The sequence below is a fragment of the Kogia breviceps genome, chromosome 10, assembly GCF_026419965.1.
Source record: "Kogia breviceps isolate mKogBre1 chromosome 10, mKogBre1 haplotype 1, whole genome shotgun sequence".
NCBI classification, from domain to species: Eukaryota; Metazoa; Chordata; class Mammalia; order Artiodactyla; family Physeteridae; genus Kogia; species Kogia breviceps.
Genome location: NC_081319.1, coordinates 17,554,171 through 17,576,366, shown reverse-complemented (window position 1 = coordinate 17,576,366; position 22,196 = coordinate 17,554,171). Strand labels below are relative to the sequence as shown.

Genomic DNA, 22,196 nt, shown 5'->3' with positions numbered 1-22,196 from the left:
CCAAAGGGAGAATATAATTCAGCTCAGTTCCAGAGCGAGTTCTAACAGCATTGGCTTTTAGAAAATATTTCCCCAATTCTAATTTGAGCCTTGCCTCTCAGGGTGTAGTCCATCCTACATTACGCTATCCTCTATTGAGATGCCACGAATCCCGTGAGCCTTCTCCGCAGGCATTCTTCTTCCTCCTTAGACCTTGTTAAACATTCTTCAGCTCTTGCTAAACTTACCACTGAGCTATTTCAACTCCCATTAAACATGGGAGACACTGCTAATGAATGAACATATTGTGATCACGATTCACACACATATGGGATACAAATGGCGTGGAACAGCTAGACTCAAGCTGATCCATTCGACCAACCGATATTGAGGCCTAGCATGTAATCAGACACAGTGCATTTCCTTTTTTGGGCGGGGGGGGGAGGAGACGAGGACATGCCACATATACAACGAATACATTTAAATAAAAGAATAGCCTCCTCCTAGTAAATAAATGTATACATTCCAAATGACCTGTGGGCTTTCCAGATTGAGAAGAAACACATGGTCAAGCTGGTTTAGGACATAAGCTCACATTCCAGAAGGCATTCAGGTATTTCTGCTCACTAGGGTAGAAGGATGAAAACCACCACCGCAAAGCACCAAGATCGTGCCGGCTGGGTCACGCCCACCTGTGCAAGACGAGAACTAAAAAGCCAAAGAAGAAAGGCTGGCCCGTCGGACCCGCAGTTCTTTCAGCCCCTCTGGATGAGACCATCAAAATTAACGGTCAGAAATGTTCTTGCCCTTGATAATTGTTTCTAAGATGACTTGGAACATTTCTCATGCCCTTGAAAAAACAACAACAAAAAAGCTGACACACTCCGGATTCACTCCCACCCATGTGGAGTTGAGACCATTGGGAAAACCCACCAGGACGGCCAAGCCTGACCTGTGAACTCCACACTGGAGAAATCCAGTATCAAGTCAGGGAAAGTCTTGACATCTCACTTCCAAAGTCAAGGCACAGTGTCAGCGGACTGTTTGCCAGGCGACATCCTGAGCTGTGTTTCCTGGGGCTGCAAATACTCCTTCGGGTGGGGGGCAGGCTCTAGGGACACCGAAAGTGGCTCAGTTCCACAGGCAGTAAAGTAATTCACGGTATCTTTCAGGGCAAGCGCCGTAAAGAAAAAAAACTGCTCTCAAATTTTGACTGCTAAGGAATGACTGGTGCAGCCCATACTTGTGTGGTGGGGAGTAGCTATGTGAGAAAGAGAAAGACCTAGAAGGAGAGAAGCACCTTGGCGACAAATACCCAAGCCAGCCCCTCAGCCCGGTTAGCAACTCTGAACCGCCAGATCACAAACGCTGAATATGCTGACTTTCAGTGTCTACGGGGAACACATGCCATGGATCAAAGAGCACACTGATTAATCCAACAGGGACCAAAGTCTGTCACTTCGGTCATGGTGCACGGATGTGCGAAACGGGGTCACTAAAGAATAAATGAAGAGGAGAAAAACACCAAAGCAAAACTGGTTTCAGAAAGGGGCTCAACTGCCAACTCCCTGTCTATATGCAACTTGACGAGGTAGGTAAATAGCCTTCCTCCCCAGCACATCCGCCCACGTGTGTTAAAGCAGAGCTTCCCCTTTCTGAAAACAATGACCCGCCTGCCGACGGCAGGTAACTCTCACTCACACCATCATCTTTTAATATCACATGAGGTCATCCGCTTTCCCGCTACTGAATCCCCCAGACCCACTAGCTTCTCGTCACACACACGGCCCTGGAAACAGAGACTTAAAGATAACTCTGCTCGTGTTGTTTATTGGGAAGTCAGTTCTCCTACGTAACAGGAATCCATTGCTAGAATACACAGTGAACACAGGGAGAAAACTGTGAGAGCCTCACACAATTGGATCTCTACTGGTGTATGTAAGAAATGAGCTGCCACGTGTTTACAGGCCAGCTGGCTTGGCTGCTTGGAACATGGCTGCAGCTGAGGCCACTGTGGTGAGTCCGATTCCCACGCGGCAAGGACAAAGGGCCTCAGGGCTACAGAATGAATCCTTACTCTCCACCCATCCTCCTACATATATACACTCTTGGGATGAGGGTGGAACATGGGACTAAAACAAAGACATAGCCGATATGGTAGTTTGGTAGGGGGGTCTCAAGCAGAGGCACGGTAGGAGGTGGCCTGATACCTAAGCAACAGACACTTTTCTTTTCTTTGCCAGCAACGTGATGACAATCATGAGTTATTTTCCCCCAAGAGACCACAAAATGTCTGCCACACAGAGCTCTCCAGAACGGATATGGAAATGTACACTCTGGGTAATTCTCTTTAAATTCACTTTCCTCTCATTTCACGGAGGGCAGAGCCATGTGCTGGGAGCTCCATGCTCACAGGGAACTGAAGGTAAGATCAAGTCAGTTCTGCCTGGGCGGGGCTTCTAGACCATCCCAGAGCCCCCCAACTGGTGGTGTCATTAAGGCACTCATTGCATACTTTGAATTCCAGAGTACATGCTCTCTTTTGGGGGCAACGTATTTTATTTGGTTTCAAGTTTTGAGCTCCTCCAAGGGCTATCCCCAACACCATGCTAGACACTTGACTAAAAGCATACAGTAGAATGAATTTGTGAGCTATTCACGAAGTAACAACTGGTGCCGACAAAACAAGCTTTCCACAGGAAATTCTTTTTTACCGGCCACGTGTTTGTTTTTTTTGCAAGTCCCTCCCAGTTGTCCTTAACTTGTTCCTCTGCCTAATTTATTGGGCAGCTGTCAAACATACATATTCTCTTGTCTCGTATCTGACATTTGTACAGAGAGGAATGACATCGGAAACGTGCCACGGACAGACAGACACTCTGAGACTGAATAATGAGAAAGAAAAAAATGTGTAATGATGAGAGAAAACAGCTGGGAGAAAGTACGCTACTTCCTTTGCAGCCAGGCAAGCCTGTGAGTGCATTCACGGTAATTCTGGAAGAGTCCACAGAAATGGACTTACTTCACAGAAACACTTACTTTGTACTGGCTTTATTTTTTTTTTTTAATTATTTTAAAAATAATTTCCACGTACATAAAGTCATTTTCTTCATGCTTGAAGTATATGAAAATCTATATATACACAGCTTTTTATAATCTTATACTTTTAGACAATATCTATACAATACATACACATAGTTTTTTATAATCTTACTTTTAGACAATGATTTTGCCTACAATCAATATTGTAGACAACAATCAACACTCAACAACGTTGATATTATAATGAAAAACACAGTTTGAAAGACTTTCTTAAACGTCTCAGAAGAGAATGCCTAATGCCTCCAAGTGGACCAAACAATATGATTCTGAAAACCTCACATGCACAGACCATTGATCTCCGTGTAAGCCCATGAAGCATTGTTACTGAGCTAACACTCATTCTTTTTGATCTCTTTCCATTTCCTACATTGTATTCAGTGTTTCTTATCCTCGTCCAACATCAACAGGTCATTTCACAGAGGGGTCAGTGCTGGCCAATATAAACAACCATTATAAAACCTCTAGCACGCTTTAAGTCAACAACCAAAGTGGCCTACATTGTTTGAAGAATGAATTCCAAATATTTTCACAGCAGAGGGTAGCCAAGGCCTGTGAAAAGTACAGGTACAGATTACAGCTAAATAATCAGATGGCAGCAAGCTAACCTAGCACACGGTTCCCTATTTTTAAACCAGCTTGAAAACAAATAGCGATGGCAGTGCCCCTTGGGCGGGACTGTGGCCTCTGTACCACAGGCAGGTATGTTTCAGAAGACTTTCGTGCACGTGGCCGAAATGCCCGCCATATACATCAACACAAGGGGTCTCAGCCAAACCTACAAGAGCCAGCAAATTAGAGAGCCCAGAGAGACTCAGAGGCAATGATTCCCTTCGTTTCTAGGTGCCTCTTCCCCAAGCCCCTGCATGACCCATTAGCAATGGCTCCCACCCACCCCACCTGAGCAACGTGACGCGCTGCTACATCAACGTGGCACCCAACTCTCCCTTGACAGGGGTCAGAGAAAGGGGCCGATGTGAATAGTTCAAGAATTACCAATATCTGGCTTTGGGAAGCACTGCATGTATCCTGACTCCAGATTTACCTCTTCTGTCTGCTTTACCTCGGTTGTTATTGGAATTACGTGCATTACCTAAGAACACAGTCATTAAGCTGGGTGGAGTAGTATCTATAAACACTAAAGACCAAGCAAGCCAAGGATAACACTGACTGACCATGACTACGGTAAAGATCTACATTTACTGCCGTGGAGAGATTGCTAGAACATGGTGCTGACTGAGAAACAGGAGGTTCTAGGACAAGCATGAACAGTATGGAATTATTTTACAGAGAGAACTAAACAGGTGGATTAAAAACAAATGCATGCATAAATAAATGAATACATAACATCCGAGGATGTTTATTCAATCTCATCTCTGTGTACTGGGATAACAGCTGATTTGAATCAGCTGTTATCCCAGTACATTGTCATTATTATTTGTTATTTATTTATTTTTTTGCATTGACATTTTAGTTTGCTTGACTTATCACCCCTAGGAAATATGTCTGAATTTCTATACTTTCTTGTGCACTGGCTGGTTTCTCCTGGAGTTCCATCAAGTTTGCATCTCCTGTTCCAAGCTGTTGGTTTAGGTAGGTACATATATTCCTACTGAACTGAACCCTTATCCTTAGTAAGTTTATAGTTTTCGTTTTCATATTAGAGAAAGAATCACCATGAGTAACGACCAAAGATGATTCCCAAATCACCATCATCAATACACTTTAAGAATTACTCTGTACCATGGCGTTGTGTCATTTAGTCCTTACAGTAACTCCATGAGGTTAAAACTCTTGCCTAGAACATTCTAATTTATGGACAAGAAAGGTGAGGTCAAGAAGGTAAGGTAACCACCTCAGAATCACACAGTAAGTGCTGGAACCACAATTCAACCTCGGTTGATCCAACTGTAGAACTTTTTGCTCTTATTGATCACATGATGCTGTGCTGACATTAAGAAATGGCTATATTACAACCCCCACACTGGTAGAAAAACACGTTTCAGATCCGAAGTCAAGACACTGGCTACTACGTGCCACCTACAGAAATCTCTTTTCTTAGCCTGTAGAGACTTCCAGAAGTCAGGCATATATAATTTCTGAGCTTCTATCTTTCTCACCTGCAAAACAGGTATTACAGTAGATTTTGTTCTAAAGATGAAAAAGTCGTATTTGTTCCCAAAATCCTCTGAGAGGGTGGGATGCATTGTCAGTTTAGACGACGACACATCATTTTTTCCAGTATTGAGCAAATAAAACCATAAAACGGTGTTCAGGTTTTTCACACACAGATTCAGACTAGTCAAAATGTCCATTTTCTTCACTTTCTTCATGAGGCCAGCTGTCCTCCTCTGACCTCCTGCTCATTTTCCTGATGCTATCTGAACAGACATGCTGATTTGGGTAGTTCCATGTCCATACTCAAAAATAATTGATGACATCAGCATAGTTATGGGAATTAGACTTACTAGTTAATTACAGAATGGGTAGAGGGAACACACAGCCTGCATAAATAATAACCATTTCTTCTGTGCTGCTTAAAACCAGCAGTAAGGGCAGTAGTGAGGAACACATTTAAACTTCAGGGGTCAACAGTCAGAAGATGGTCCTTGCTTTATGGGAGCAGTGTTAGGTTCAAAATCCAATGTGTTATTCATACAGTCTAAGTACAAACGTTGGTTTCTTGGGTATCTAAGAGGGAGAAAGCTGTGTGTGTGTGTGTGTGTGTTTCTCTTGGTATCACAGTGATACCTTCCCCACTGGTGATGGACTCATTAAGGTCAGATGGTGAGACTTGCCTAGAGTTGCCAAATACTCCCTTCACCCTGAGAGCAGAGCATCTTTCACTTTAGCGTTGTTCCTCCTAACAAAGTCCTCAGTGAACAGGCCCGTATTATTCTTCTAAGATACAATCAAGGTTTACATTTATGGTTGAATAAAGTTTTCACTCAAGTAAAACAAAATAATGCCTATTGGTAAAAAATATAATCATATTTCTAGAACTATGTGCCTTAATTGCTGCTAACACTTTATTATTTATTCATTCATTCATTCATTCTTGGCTGCGCTGGGTCCTCATTGCTGTGCGAGGGCTTTCTCCAGTTGTGGCACGTGGGGGCCACTCCTCACCACGGTGCACGGGCCCCTCACCGCGGTGGCCTCTCCTGTTGCGGAGCATGGGCTCCAGGCGCGCGGGCCTCAGCAGCTGTGCTGAACAGGCCTAGCTGCTCCGCGGCATGTGGGATCTTCCCCGATCAGGGCTCGAACCTGTGTCCCCTGCACTGGCAGGCGGACTCTCAACCACTGTGCCACCAGGGAACCCCAATTACTGCTAACATTTTAAAAAAATGATCGTATTTTCAGATGTGAAGCAAATGACTTTCATCTTTTCTTCTGGAATAATACTGATAAATAGTAAAGAGACACAGGCCTCGAACCAAAGTAACAGTTTCATGTATAACGGAAGCTAAGACAAACGATGTCCACTTATCCATCCTTTGACAGGTTAGGTCCATTGCCTTAAAGACAGCTATGATCGCTGCACCACCACCTAGCAAGATGTAAAATTTAGACACAGAGATGAATAATGTAACAAAGGACTTATTTTCTATGCTATGAATTCCTTTTGTTGATTTCGAGAAGATGGTCTCCCCACACTTGACATGGGAAAATTAAAAAGGAAATAATGGTACTTATATTGATATATTAACATTTAAATGATAGAAATCCCAACAGTACACTAAAACACAATGTTCATTTTGAAGAAGTCTCTGCGGAGGGGGGTGGTGAGCAGAAATTGCAGCTTTAGCGCACATGCAGAGAACCATCCAGGCTCAGGAACAGAGAAATGGTGTTGGTGAAAAAATGGTACATATTGGTGAAGGATGGCCCCCGTGTGGGCTTGTCCGGCTCTAGCTGGAAACAATTCAGGGATGCTGGGGGCAGCCCACTGCTAGGGTGCCTGCTGCTCACACGTATCCCCTTGGGCTTCTGCTGACCTCTTCTTCCACATCAAGCCCCCGTCTTGTGGGCACTGTTTCTCATCATCCTGCCAACCCAGTGCCTGCAGAGTCAGCAGAAATTCTGCTGTGGAAACTGGAGAGGCATTCAGGTGCAGAGACCTGGGGTTAGGATACCAGTGGGGAAAACCACGCCCTGCCCTTGCTTTTCATGCCTTTTCTCGGTTAAGGACCCTGAACACGATGGACCCTCCAAATGTGGCCCTCATCAACTGGCTGCGGTTGACCTTGGGGGGGCTGCGCTTTCCTCATCAACATGATCAGAAAACAGGAGGCACCAGGGTGGTCCTAGTGGGTGGATTCACCTCTGGGTCCAGCAGGTGCCCGTAACAGCTGTCAACTGACTGCTCCCAAATCAGAGGCCAACACTGTTCCTTCAGACACTGGCCACATCTGAGGGTTAGTTTCTTTCACTGCTTTGAGAACATTCAAATGAGTTCATCTCACAGGGTCAGGTAACTCCCTGTCCTCTGTCTCACCGCACATATTTCTGAATCTTGTCTCCATTTAAAGTAATTTTCCTCCAACTTTTGGGCATATCTGAGGTTTTAATGGCAATCTAGGATGTACTGGACACCTACTGTATACTAGCACAGCGCTAGGAACCTTAGCTACGTGTTCTCACTTCGCCCTCAAAATAACTTTATGAGTTAAGCACTCTCTCCCATTCCAGCGTCATCGACGAGGAACCCAGGACCCGGAGCAGTTAGGTACTTGCCCTAGGTCACCCTGCTGGGATGTGGTAATCAAAAGTCACATCCAGATGTCCGCCCGTGCAGTCCACACCTGCCTTTTCCACCGGAGCTCACTGCACCTCCCATTTCAAGTGAAGAAAGGGAGACGACAAGGTTTATAGGAGACGGGAAAATCTCTTGTTAGAATTCTCATACATACATCGTACGGTTCTTGTTTTGGTGCTTTTATGCAACAGAAAGTTTGCTTGTTTTGAGAATGAATAGCCAAAGAATCCTGTGACTGAAAATATAGCAACTGGCGAGAGAATGGTGGTTGGGACGATAATGACACGCTAACATTCCCTCTGGTGAGCCTCAGTGCCTGAGTTATGAGTTGTGTCCTCCACGGAAAGGAGCTTTTTTTGTTGGCTGGTCGGCATGCGAGATCTTAGTTCCCCAAACAGGGGATCGAACCCATGCCCCCTGCAGTGGAAGCGTGGAGTCTTAACCACTGGACCGCCAGGGAAGTCCCCAGGAAGGAGCTTTCTTTTCCATCATGACGGCTGAAGATCACCACAGACCCGACCTTAAGCCACCTAGCCCCTCATCTGTCGGGGTCATCAAGACAAAAATAAACGGGACCGACGTTCTGAAGCCTCAACATCTGGTTTATCTTGACAATCCGCTGGAAACTATAGGTTGTGTACGAATTAAGAAAATTTTAAATTCTCCTCTGGGAGCATATTAGATTTCTAGCTAGTGTAGCACAATCATTTTCTTTATTTACGATGCCACATTTTCTAAATGAAGAGTTTTAGCATTGAATGTGATGTGAGTGCACTCTTAGTCACCTTCTGTAATCAATCAGGAACAAAGAAACAAATTAACAAGGCTTATTTTCATCCAGTTAGTGAATTTAGCACAGCTCCTCTATGGATTAGACATGAATACAGGGATTCGTGTTCTATTTACTATTACTCATTATAATTTGTGTCAAATGGGTCTCAAAATGAGTAAATCAACACACACTAGCACTGGGTCTCATCCAATCATGTTAGAAAGTGGTTGATAATCTAAACCCTATAATATTTTAGTGAAAATAGCCAGCCTTGAAAAGAGCTAACCATTTCATCAGGCCTATGTTACGTGTGTTAAGTTTTTATTTCTAGTATCTCACACCCATTCTTAGCCAACTTTGCAGAGAATTCAGGAAGCTATATAAACTTAGGGTAAGTAGTATGCATTTGGAGGCCTCAGAAATATTATAATAAATCCTTTGGACATTACCTTCCCTACCCCCGCCCATTAAGCAAATAAACACCAGTAAGATCTGTGTTAGTGGAACTCATCTCACGAACATATGAAGTGTTGATTACCGCAAATGTGTTTCTGTTAAAAATAGGTGGTTTTGGGCTTCCCTGGTGGCGCAGTGGTTGAGAGGCCGCCTGCCGATGCAGGGTACGCGGGTTCGTGCCCCGGTCTGGGAAGATCCCACATACTGCAGAGTGGGAGCAGAATGGGCCCGTGAGACGTGGCCACTGAGCCTGTGCATCCGGAGCCTGCGCTCCACAACGGGAGAGGCCACAACAGTGAGAGACCCGAGCATCGCAAAAAATAAATAAATAAAAATAGGTGGTTTTCTTCATTCATCTGTTTAGAGACACTGTCTCCTTAGCAGCACCCTGTAAGCATCAAGTTTTCATGATAATCTGGAAAAGGAACCCCAGACTTTTCACCTAGACTATAAATTTGCTCTTTCAGAGAGATGTGGGAGACAGCATTAAGTTATCTGGATGGTTCTGCAGCCAGTGGCTGTATCCTACCACAGTCACGTGTGAAAAAGTACATGTCACGGCAACTGCCGAGTCACCCACAGCCCGAGGTTCCCCAAGGAGAGGGCTTCAGTCACGGGGCGGCCAGAGAAAGAGCCATGATTCACGCTGGCAGGGCCACGGCCTGGACAGTTGTCTTTATCGCCTGGTTGTCACCTCTGAGATACTCCTGGGTGACATCTGTGACCAGAGTAACGAAGAAAATAAATACACAGCATCCCATATATTCCGGGGTCCTGAAATGCTCTGTTTATTTGCTCAATATTCATTAACGAGGAAAACAAAAATAGATTTCGTCTTTCATGTTTCACGTCGATACCATCTATCATCTTTTGCTCCAGCGTAATTTGGGATGTGTGTCCTTTCAATTATATAAAAGGCAAGGTGTCAGATAGATTACGCATTTGAAACAATGCTTTCTTTATCCTTCCATTTTTTAATTGTGCAGGCCTGTAGTTGGAAGGCTCAGAAAAACCTGAATGGTAAATTTGCTCTAGAGGTGTAAAACTCACAGTTTTATCACTGAAGTGTTCTAGGGCTTGTGAACCTTTAAAGAGAACCTGATTCCATTTAAGTTGTAGACGTTTTCTTCCTATTGCATAATGTAGCCAGAAGGCTAGCATTTAAGTTTGGGTACAAGGGCGTGTCGAGGGCAAACCAAGCCCTTTGATCCCTCTGCATGGGCGGTTGGGGGCTGGCCCCATTCTCTCAATTAACTACAGCAGTGGCGGCAGCCGTGTACGTATGAAGTGGCCACCACCAGATACCAGGTCCCATGCTAAGCACTTTGCTCACATGATCACATTTCTCAACATCCTTTTTCCGTAAGCAATACTGGTCACACTTTCACAAATGAGAATACAAAGTTTAGAGGGCTGAGTATTACGTCCAAAGTCGAGATTCACACCCAGGTCTGTCTTGCTTCCAAGCTTGCGTGTTAACCACCAAAATGGTCCACCGTCTTTAGTAGCTCTGCTTGTTTTGTGACTACTCACCGTTGAGACCACCAAGGATGGAAAAGAAAAGGCAAAGAAAGATGCGAGGGTAAACTTTTAGCCTTGCAAGAAAGGTCTGCAGACACTGCGAGGAGAGAAGGCAAGCTGCCAGGAGAAGTGGTCCTCTTATGGGGGTGGGGGGCAGAATCCCTGCTCTCCGGGGGCTCACTGCACTGTGACCTCAAGCAGGGCCCGTCCTTACTCTATCAGACGTGGGAGGGAAGGTCTAGCAAAGTCAAGAAGCAGGCAGCTGAGACCCTCAGGTGGAAGAGGCTGATCCTAGGACAGTAAGTGGGTCAAGACGACCCAGGATGCTAGTAGCATGGGAAGCCGTTTTATCACTCGCGTGATACTACTTATTCCACCTCATTCCTTGGAAACTTCATATATAGACATTTACTCTAAGAGGATTTATAACTTGGAAAAAGCTGTCTCTTTTTTTTTTTTTTTTTTTTTGTGGTACGCGGGCCTCTCGCTGTTGTGGCCTCTCCCGTTGCGGAGCACAGGCTCCGGACGCGCAGGCTCAGCGACCATGGCTCACGGGCCCAGCCGCTCCGCAGCATGTGGGATCTTCCCGGACCAGGGCACGAACCCGCGTCCCCTGCATCGGCAGGCGGACTCTCAACCACTGCGCCACCAGGGAAGCCCAGTCTCTTTTTAAAAGTCTAGAACCAGACTCGGCTCTGCTAGGATTTTGGACGCCCCTGATCACATCTTTCAGTGGCTAAGTTGTTTCCAGGCTGATTACCTGTACTGTAATGAGTTTAATTATACTGGAAGAGAGTATGCTTCCTCTCTTTCCCCCACTAGAATAGTAGCCCTCAATGGAAGAGTTGGTGTCTTATCCACTGCTTTACCCCCAGAGCCTAGCCTGGTGCCTGGTATATGCTGGGCACTCGCTAAGTATCTGATGAAGGATGACATGTACTTTCTCTTGTGATTTTTAGTGTTTGCATCTTGACTCTCAGCCTCTCCCCTTTTTTGTATGTCTCCCTTCCTTCACCTCAGATCAATCATCCCCTTCCTAAAACAAATCGCCTTCCTTAGGCATGGTGGCAGAAGATGTGGACCGAACATCCACCAAGTTGCTTGTTTCCAGGCTGCAAAATGCAAGGAGGACATTTGGAAAACAAAACCCCAAATGAAACAAAATATCCCTTTCTCATTTTTCAAGGAAAACCTCTGAAGGCGCCGGAGTTGATGAACAAGACCCCATCTCTATACAAGGATGAAGCCAACTGCTGAGGTTCAGAAAACGGCTATTGGGAAGTCACAATTATTGTCATACATTATTTGTCTTTAGTGCCAGAGAAACAATGTTCCTTTTGCAATATCTCTGTCCCAGTAAAATTAAGAAAGTGCAGGATCCAAAGTTCCCCCAAAGGAGTCAGCTTAAAAAAATTTACTAGCTCTACTGCCACAGGGATTTATGGTTTCTTTTTTTAATAGTTGCAGTCTGTTATACCTGTTTCTTGGGTCACAAGGTAGATTCATTTATCTTTCTTTTGAACATTTTAAGCAAATTCTGGCCCTGCAAATTGACTGAATTTTTACATCGAGGAATACATTGTAGAACGGGGTTGGAATACGTCTCCAAAACAGGAAGACCTTAAAATAAAAACAGATACTGAAGTCTGTATTTTCCTTATTGTCAGTCAAGCTAATTATGCTCTACTCTAAAGCTCTATCAGGCAAGAAAGGAAAAGGCAATTGGGGGCTCTTTCCTCGCCTAGCCTGATGTCTGGGAATATAACACCAGTTTATTCACAGCAGGAGGCTGCTGTAATTGGCAGCTCTGTTTTCCCCGACTAGAGGGTAATTCTCTAGCGAAGAAAACACAATGTTAACAAGATTTTACAAATTTGACATATGGTATCCTATCTGAAATGACCAACAAAAGTTCCTTCTCTCCCCAAGCAAACAGTTATCTCTGGTTAGGACTACAACACAGTGTGATAAAAGTAGGTAAAGGCCCCTGGAGTTCTTTCAGGGGGCCGGTAAATCTCTGATTAAAAAAAAAAAAAAAAAAGCGAATTAATAACAAAAGGTAAGATACTCAGGGTGGCTGGGTCTCTGAGGGGTGTTTGAAATGACAGTAAAAACCCCACCTGGAACACTGGGCTACATTCCTGGTGTTCGATCATCCCTAAGGCATTTAAGGTGAGGATTTGGACCCAGGACAGAATCCTTCGTGAGTCTATTAAGGTGGGGCTGGGTGTGGGGAGTCCACCGTGGGAGTGAAAGATGCACTGGACCTAGAGACGGTCCTGGGCTTACCTTTATCCCCACCCTAAACATAGAGAAACACTAGAACGAATTTTTAGGGAGGGACAAATTGCTTTGATGTGACTCCAAAACCTTCATCACAACAATTCTTGTTTAAAACCATAAACCCCCAGTGAGATCTCTGCATTCTCCTTTAACTAACAAAGGAATGGAAGAAAGAATATTCCAGTAGGTAAAATACTAGGCAGAAATATATAGAGAGTTTCTCCAGGAAAAGAGGAACAAAGATTTTTCCCCCTTCCTTTTGCGCATGTCAAGTGACGCATCGTTTCATTCGTTCTAGCCAGGATGCTGGGTAGATTCCAAAGAGGGGAAAACATGGGGCCCCAAGAAGTTATCCTGGATTTGCTAAGATACCCATAGTTTAGCGCCTACGGCCAGAATGCAGGGACAGACTCTGGGCAGACCCCAGCTGATGTTCCATCTGACCCCCAGTGCAGAGATAGTGTTCAGACTGCAGATCCATTTGAAGGTTGGTGATCTCAAGGGGGTTACGCGAAGGGACTGATGAGCAACTTCCAAGCACCAGGTACTCGGGGTAAAGACACAGAATCAGGTCAAGTCCTAATTTTCATGGGGAATGAAACTGACTTTTCTCACCTCCTGGTGACACATAATTGACAATCAACTGGAATCTGTCCAGGCGAAGGAAGGAAGGATGGCAGAGCCCCTTTTTGGTTTCTGTGCACCCAATGGCACAGACACTCCAAATACTCCAGGAACAATATCTGTTTCTTCACTGACGTCATTTGCTCATTCGCTGCACCCGCCCTTTTCCTCTGTCCTCTCTGGATGTTGTCCAGTGGTGATCGCCAGTAGCACCTGAACTATTTTTAAGTGGTACGAGGACAGTCCTTGAATTAACATTGACTCACGTAACAAGAGAGTTCTGCTTTCTCCAATGTCTTTCTTTCCTCCAGAGTGTGAAAAAGCGAGAGTCTCAGTCTGGTACTGATATACATCTTGCTAATATCTGCCGATCTCAAAGGGAGGTAAGAACATCAGAGCGTCCAAGAGCCAGTAGAACCCAGCTAGCATCTAATAATGGGCTGTTTTCATTGTATTCATTTTTATGGCTATTCCTTCTCTTATGACAACCATGACTGATTTTCCATTTCTAGATGTTAGAGAAAAGTTTCAGTTAAAATATAATATTTCAAACAAAGTGAAATAAGCCAGTCACAAAAAGACCAATACTGTATGATTCCACTTATATGAGGCATCCAAAGTAGTCAAATTCGTAGAAATAAAACGTAGTATGGTGGTTGCCAAGGGCAAGGAGGGAATGAGGAGTGGTCTAGTGGGTACAGAGTTTTAGTTTTGCAAGATAAAAAGTTCTGGAGATTGGTTTTAGAACAATGTGAATATACTTAACACTACTGAACTGCACTCTTAAAAATAGTTAAGATGGTAAATTTCATGTTATGTGTATTTTACTGCAACAGAAAAAAATAGTGGAAGACAAACGTAGAGGAAGATGTGGCTACAGAAGACAGAGGTAACGTTGCTGGCTCTGAACATGGAAGAAGGGGCCACGTGCCAAGGGAAGCAGGCAGCCTCTAGAAGCAGGAAAAGGCAAGGAAATAGATTCTCCTCTAGAGCCTCCAGAAAGCAATGCAGCCCTGCCAACACCTTGATTATACTCCAGCAAGACATATTTTAGACTTCTGCCTTTTAGAACTGTAAGATAATAAATCTGTGTTAGGTGCCCCTCCTCCTCCTCTCACCCTGAAAAAGAGAGTCACTCAACGTTTTTTCTTTGAGTCAGTTAGAACACATTTGGAAATGATGGTGATGAGGTACATGTCTAGGGGAAAATGGTGGTCTTTGGTGAACACATACCCTGTCTTCTGGGCTGTAAAGGGTAAACCAAGTTTTCCAAGATTTATTATACACAAGAGGCATCAGAGGAGAGGAACTGAGATGGTGGAGTAGAAGGACGTGCTCTCACTCCCTCTGTGAGAACACCAGAAACAAAACTAGCTACTGGACAATCATAGACAGGAAGACACTGGAACTCACCAAAAAAGGTACCCCACATCCAAAGACAAAGGAGAAGCCACAGTGAGACGGTAGGAGGGGCACAATCACAGTAAAATCAAATCCCATAACTGCTGGGTGGGTGACTTACAGACTGGAGAACACTTATACCACAGAAGTGCACCCACTGGAGTGGAGATTCTGAGCCCCACGTCAGGCTTCCCAACCTGGGGGTCCGGCAATGGGAGGAGTAATATCTACAGAATCAGACTTTGAAGCCTAGTGGGATTTGACTGCAGGACTTTGACAGGACTGGGGGAAACAGAGACTCCACTCTTGGAGGGCACCCACAAAGCAGTGTGCACATCAGGACCCAGGGGAAGGAGCAGTGACCCCAAGGGAGACTGAACCAGACCTACCTGCTAGTGTTGGAGGGCCTCCTGCAGAGGCGAGGGTGGCTGTGGCTCACCATGGGGACAAGAACACTGGGAGCAGAAGTTCTGGGAAGTACTCCTTGGCATGAGGTCTCCCAGAGTCTGCCATTAGCCTCACAGAAGAGCCCAGCTAGGTGCCAGTGTTGGGGTGCCTCAGGCCAAACAACCAATAGGGAAGGAACCCAGCCGCACCCATCAGCAGTCAAGTGGATTAAAGTTTTACTGAGCTCTGCCCACCAGAGCAACAGTCAGCTCTACTCACCACCAGTCCCTCCCATCAAGCCTCTGAGATAGCCTCATCCACCAGAGGGCAGACAGCAGAAGCAAGAAGAACTACAATCCTGCAGCCTGTGGAACAAAAACCACATTCACAGAAAGATAGACAAGATGAAAAGGCAGAGGGCTATGTACCAGATGAAGGAGCAAGATAAAACCCCAGAAAAACAACTAAATGAAGAGGAAATAGGCAACCTTCCAGAAAAAGAATTCAGAATAATATAGTGAAGATGATCCAGAACCTCGGAAAAACAATGGAGGCAAAGATTGAGAAGATGCAAGAAATGTTTAACAAAGACCTAGAAGAATTAAAGAACAAACAAACAGAGATAACAATACAATAACTGAAATGCAAACTACACTAGAAGGAATCAATAGCAGAATAACTGAGGCAGAAGAACGGATAAGTGACCTGGAAGACAGAATGGTGGAATTCATTGCTGCGGAACAGAATACAGTAACAAGAATGAAAAGAAATGAAGACAGCCTAAGAGACCTCTGGGACAACATTAAACACAACAACATTCGCATTATAGGGGTCCCAGAAGGAGAAGAGAGAGAGAGAAAGGACCGAGAAAATATTTGAAGAGATTATAGTCAAAAACTTCCCTAACATGGGAAAGGAAATAGCCACCCAAGTCCAGGAAGCGCAGCAAGTCCCATACAGGATAAACCCAAGGAGAAACATGCCGAGACACATAGTAATCAAACTGGCAAAAATTAAAGACAAAGAAAAATTACCGAAAGCAGCAAGGGAAAAACGAAAGGTAACGTACAAGGGAACTCCCATAAGGTTAACAGCTGATTTCTCAGCAGAAACTCTACAAGCAAGAAGGGAGTGGCATGATATACTTAAAGTGATGAAAGGGAAGAACGTACAACCAAGATTACTCTACCCGGCAAGGATCTCATTCAGATTCGATGGAGAAATCAAAAGCTTTACAGACAAACCAAAGCTAAGAGAATTCAGCACCACCAAACCAGCTCTAAAACAAATGCTAAAGGAACTTCTCTAAGTGGGAAACATAAGAGAAGAAAAAGATCTACAAAAACAAACCCAAAACAATTAAGAAAATGGTCATAGGAACATACACATCGATAATTACCTTAAACGTGAATGGATTAAATGCTCCAACCAAAATACACAGGCTTGGTGAATGGATTAAAAAACAAGACCCATCTATGTGCTGTCTACAAGAGACCCACTTCAGACCTAGGGACACATACAGACTGAAAGTGAGGGGATGGAAAAAGATATTCCATGCAAATGGAAATCAAAAGAAACCTGAAGTAGCAATACTCATATCAGATAAAATAGACTTTAAAATAAACAATGTTACAAGAGACAAGGAAGGACACTACATAATGATCAAGGGATCAATCCAAGAAGAAGATATAACAATTATAAATGTATATGTCCCCAACATAGGAGCACCTCAATACATAAGACAACCTCTAACAGCTATAAAAGAAGAAATCGACAGTAACACAATAATAGTGGGGGACTTTTAACACCTCACTTACACCAATGGACAGATCATCCAAACAGAAAGTTAATAAGAAAACAGAAGCTTTAAATGACACAACAGACCAGATAGATTTAATTGATATTTATGGACATTCCATCCCAAAACAGCAGATTACAATTTCTTCCCAAGTGTGCATGGAATATTCTCCACGATAGATCACATCTTGGGTCACAAATCAAGCCTTGGTAAATTTAAGAAAACTGAAATCATATCAAGCATCTTTTATGACAATAATGCTATGAGATTAGAAATGAACACAGGGGGAAAAAACGTAAAAAACACAAACACATGGAGGCTAAACAATACATTACTGAATAACCAAGAGATCACTGAAGAAATCAAAGAGGAAATCAAAAAATACCTAGAGACAAATGACAATGAAAATACGACAATCCAAAACCTATGGGATGCAGCAAAATCTGTTCTAAGAGAGACGTTTATAGCTATACAAGCCTACCTCTAGAAACAAGAAAAATCTCAAGTAAACAATCTAACCTTACACTGAAAGGAACTAGAGAAAGAAAAACAAACAAAACCCAAAGTTGGCAGAAGGAAAGAAATCATAAAGATCAGAGCAGAAATAAATGAAATAGAAACAAAGAAAACAATAGCAAAGATCAATAAAACTAACAGCTGGTTCTTTGAGAAGATAAGCAAAACTGATAAGCCATTAGCCAGACTCATCAAGAAAAAGAGGGAGAGGACTCAAATCAATAAAATTAGAAATGAAAAAGGAGAAGTTACAACAGATACCCCAGAAATACAAAGCATCCTAAGAGACTACTACAAGCAATTCTATGCCAATAAAATAGACAACCTGGAAATAATGGACAAATTCTTAGAAAGGTATAACCTTCCAAGACTGAACCAGGAAGAAACAGAAAATATGAACAGACTAATCACAAGTAATGAAATTGAAACTGTGATTAAACATCTTCCAACAAACCAAAGTCCAGGATCAGGTGGCTTCACAGGTGAATTCTATCAAACATTTAGAGAACAGCTAAAACCCATCCTTCTCAAACTCTTCCAAAAATTTGCAGAGGAAGGAACACTCCCAAACTCGTTCTATGAGGCCACCATCACCCTCATACCAAAACCAGACAAAGATACTACAAAGAAAGAAAATTACAGACCAATATCACTGATGAATATAGATGCAAAAATCCTCAACAAAATACTAGCAAACAGAATCCAACAACACACTAAAAGGATCATACACCATGATCAAGTGGGATTTATCCCAGGGAGGCAAGGATTCTTCAGTATACACAAATCAATCAATGTCATACACCATATTAACAAACTGAAGGATAAAAACCATATGATCATCTCAATAGATGCAGAGAAAGCTTTTGACAAAATTCAATACCCATTTATGATAAAAACTCTCCAGAAAGTGGGCATAGAGGGAACCTACCTCAACATAATAAAGGCCATATACGACAAACCCACAGCAAACATCATTCTCAATGGTGAAAAATTGAAAGCATTTCCTCTAAGATCAGGAAAAAGACAAGGATGTCCACTCTCACCACTATTATTCAACATAGCTTTGGAAGTCCTAGCCACGGCAATCAGAGAAGAAAAAGAAATAAAAGGAATACAAATTGGAAAAGAAGAAGTAAAACTGTCACTGTTTGCAGATGACATGATACTATACATAGAGAATCCTAAAAATGCCACCAGAAAACTACTAGAGCTAATCAGTGAATTTGGTAAAGTAGCAGGATACAAAATTAATGCACAGAAATCTCTTGCATTCCTATACACTAATGATGAAAAATCTGAAAGAGAAATTATGTTAACACTCCCATTTACCACTGCAACAAAAAGAATAAAATACCTAGGAGTATACCTACCTAGGGAGACAAACTACCTGTATGCAGAAAACTATAAGACACTGATGAAAGAAATTAAAGATGATACCAACAGATGGAGAGATATACCACGTTCTTGGATTGGAAAAATCAATATTGTGAAAATGACTACACTACCCAAAGCAATCTACAGATTCAGTGCAATCCCTATCAAATTACTAATGGCATTTTTTTTTATGAAACTAGAACAAATCATCTTAAAATTTGCATGGAGACACAAAAGACCCTGAATAGCCAAAGCAGTCTTGAGGGAAAAAAACGGAGCTGGAGGAATCAGACTCTCCCTGACTTCAGACTATACTACAAACCTACAGTAATCAAGACAATATGGTACTGGCACAAAAACAGAAACATAGTTCAATGGAGCAAGATAGAAAGCCCAGAGATAAACCCACGCACCTATGGTCAACTAATCTATGACAAAGGAGGCAAGGATCTACAGTAGAGAAAAGACAGTCTGTTCAATAAGTGGTGCTGGGAAAACTGAACAGCTACATGTAAAAGAATGAAATTAGAACACTCCCTAACACCATACATGAAAATAAACTCAAAATGGATTCGAGACCTAACTGTAAGACCAGACGGTAGGAAAACATAGGAAGAACACTCTTTGACACAAATCACAGCAAGATCTTTTTTGATCCACCTCCTAGGGCAATGGAAATAAAAACAAAAATAAACAAACGGGACCTAATGAAACTTCAAAGCTTTTGCACAGCAAAGGAAACCATAAACAAAACGAAAAGACAACCCTCAGAATGGGAGAAAATATTTGCAAATCAATCAACGGACAAAGGATTAATCTCCAAAATATATAAACAGCTCACGCAGCTCAATATTAAGGAAACAAACAACCCAATCCAAAAATGGGCAGAAGACCTAAATAGACATTTCTCCAAAGAAGACATACAGATGGCCAAGAAGCACATGAAAAGCTGCTCGACATCACTCATTATTAGAGAAATGCAAATCAAAACTACAATGAGGTATCACCTCACACCAGTTAGAATGGGCATCATCAGAAAATCTACAAACAACAAATGCTGGAGAGGGTGTGGAGAAGACGGAACCCTCTTGCACTGTTGGTGGGAATGTAAATTGATACAGCCGCTATGGAGAACAGTATGGAGGTTCCTTAAAAAACTAAAAACAGAATTACCATATGATCCAGCAATCCCACTACTGGGGCATATACCCAGAGAAAACCATAATTCAAAAAGACACATGCACCCCAATGTTCACTGTAGCAGTATTTACGATAGCCAGGTCATGGAAGCAACGTAAATGCCCATCGACAGACGAATGGATAAAGGAGATGTGGTACATATGTACAATGGAATATTACTCAGCCATAAAAAAAGAACGAAACTGAGTCATTTGTTGAGACGTGGATGGATCTAGAGACTGTCATACAGAGTGAAGTAAGTCAGAAAGAGAAAAACAAATATCACATATTAACACATGTATGTGGAACCTAGAAAAGTGGTACAGATGAACCGGTTTGCAGGGCAGAAGTTGACACACACATACAGAGTGAAGTAAGTCAGAAAGAGAAAAACAAATATCACATATTAACACATGTATGTGGAACCTAGAAAAGTGGTACAGATGAACCGGTTTGCAGGGCAGAAGTTGAGACACAGAGGTAGAGGACAATCGTATGGACACCAAGGGGGGAAAAGCGTGGTGGGGTGGGGATGGTGGTGTGCTAAACTGGGTGATTGGGATTGACATGTATACACTGCTGTTTATAAAACTGATGGCTAATAAGCACCTGCGGTATAAAAAAACAAAACACAAAACCTGGGCCCCACGGTGAAAGCGCCAAGTCCTAATCTCTGAGAATTCCCTATAACCTCTCATTTATTTATGGCAAATCAAGGTTTTTTTCTTTTTTTTTCTTTTTTTTTAATTTTAAAAGTCCACTAAGTGTATATTCATAAAAGAAATCATTTCTGGAGTAATAAATGTTCTGAACAGCTGTAAATAAACAAATAAATAAATAAACAGGCATCAGGACCATCGGGATGGATTGAAAACAGGTGTCTAACATGTTTCACATACGACTCAACAACAGGCAGTAATCTCTAATTATTACAAGTGTCCCCTTCCCAAACTCTCCCATCGTGCTGACTGATGCAAATATGAAGTTAAGTACCTGTGCCAACATACCAACTGTGTAAACTGGCACTCTTCACCTAATCTCAGAGCCTCAGTTTGTGCAACAGTAAGATGGGATAATCACCACTTCCCTCAAAAGAGCGATGAGAATCGAGTAAGAGGATGCCTTTCCGCTTTCGGCTCAGGTCTGATTCCTATGATGATTATGATTACCAGGCATTATGATCCTACCAAATACCTATTTTCTTTCTGGAAAAAAAAAAGGATTCATCACTTTAATATAAATTAAGCCTGAGCAGCTGCAGCCTTTCCATATTTTTTTTTTTTTTTTTTTTTTTTTTGCGGTATGCGGGCCTCTCACTGTTGTGGCCTCTCCCGTTGCGGAGCACAGGGTCCGGACGCGCAGGCTCAGCGGCCATGGCTCACGGGCTTAGTTGCTCCGCGGCATGTGGGATCTTCCCGGACCAGGGCACGAACCCGTGTCTCCTGCATCGGCAGGCGGATTCTCAACCACTGCGCCACCAGGGAAGCCAGCCTTTCCATATTTTGAAGGCCCCATTATTTGCAGTCACGGTGACCCTGAATTCCTCCAACATGTCGGGGCAGGCGTGCTCTGGGGGATGGCTCTACCGTTTGGTCTGCTCTGAGTACAATTCGCCAGTGCTGTTTGCTCGCTCATTGTGCAAATGCAGTAAATGCAGGGGCCGTCCAAAAGCTTTAGCCGTTTGATGTTTAAAGACTGGCCTGAGTGCCAGGTTCCTCCACAACTGTCATTTATCAGCAACGCAATACCACAGGGATATGTATTCATCAAATGCTTATCGACTTACACTGCAGGGTTTGGGGTTTTTTTTTTTTTCCCTTTCATAACATTAGAAAATACTGCTTCTGATTTAAATAGTTTTCTTTGCAGGATGGAAATAAAAAACGAAGTGCTATTACATGGCACCCATTTTCTGATTGGCTGCATTGATTGAAGGTGAGCACTTACTCATGGAAATATATTGGAGGCTTAAGGCAGGGTTCCTCAAGCCTAGCACTACTGACATCTTGGGATGGATAATTCTCTGTTATAGAGGCTGTCCTGCACTT

The 22,196-nt window shown here is 43.0% G+C and overlaps 1 protein-coding gene across 5 annotated transcripts in view; it reads right to left on the bottom strand.

The window, feature by feature from the left end:
* Positions 1-22,196, bottom strand: part of PDZRN3 (PDZ domain containing ring finger 3) — a 243,794-nt gene that overhangs the window by 70,476 nt on the left and 151,122 nt on the right. The gene's annotated exons all lie outside the window — the stretch shown is intronic.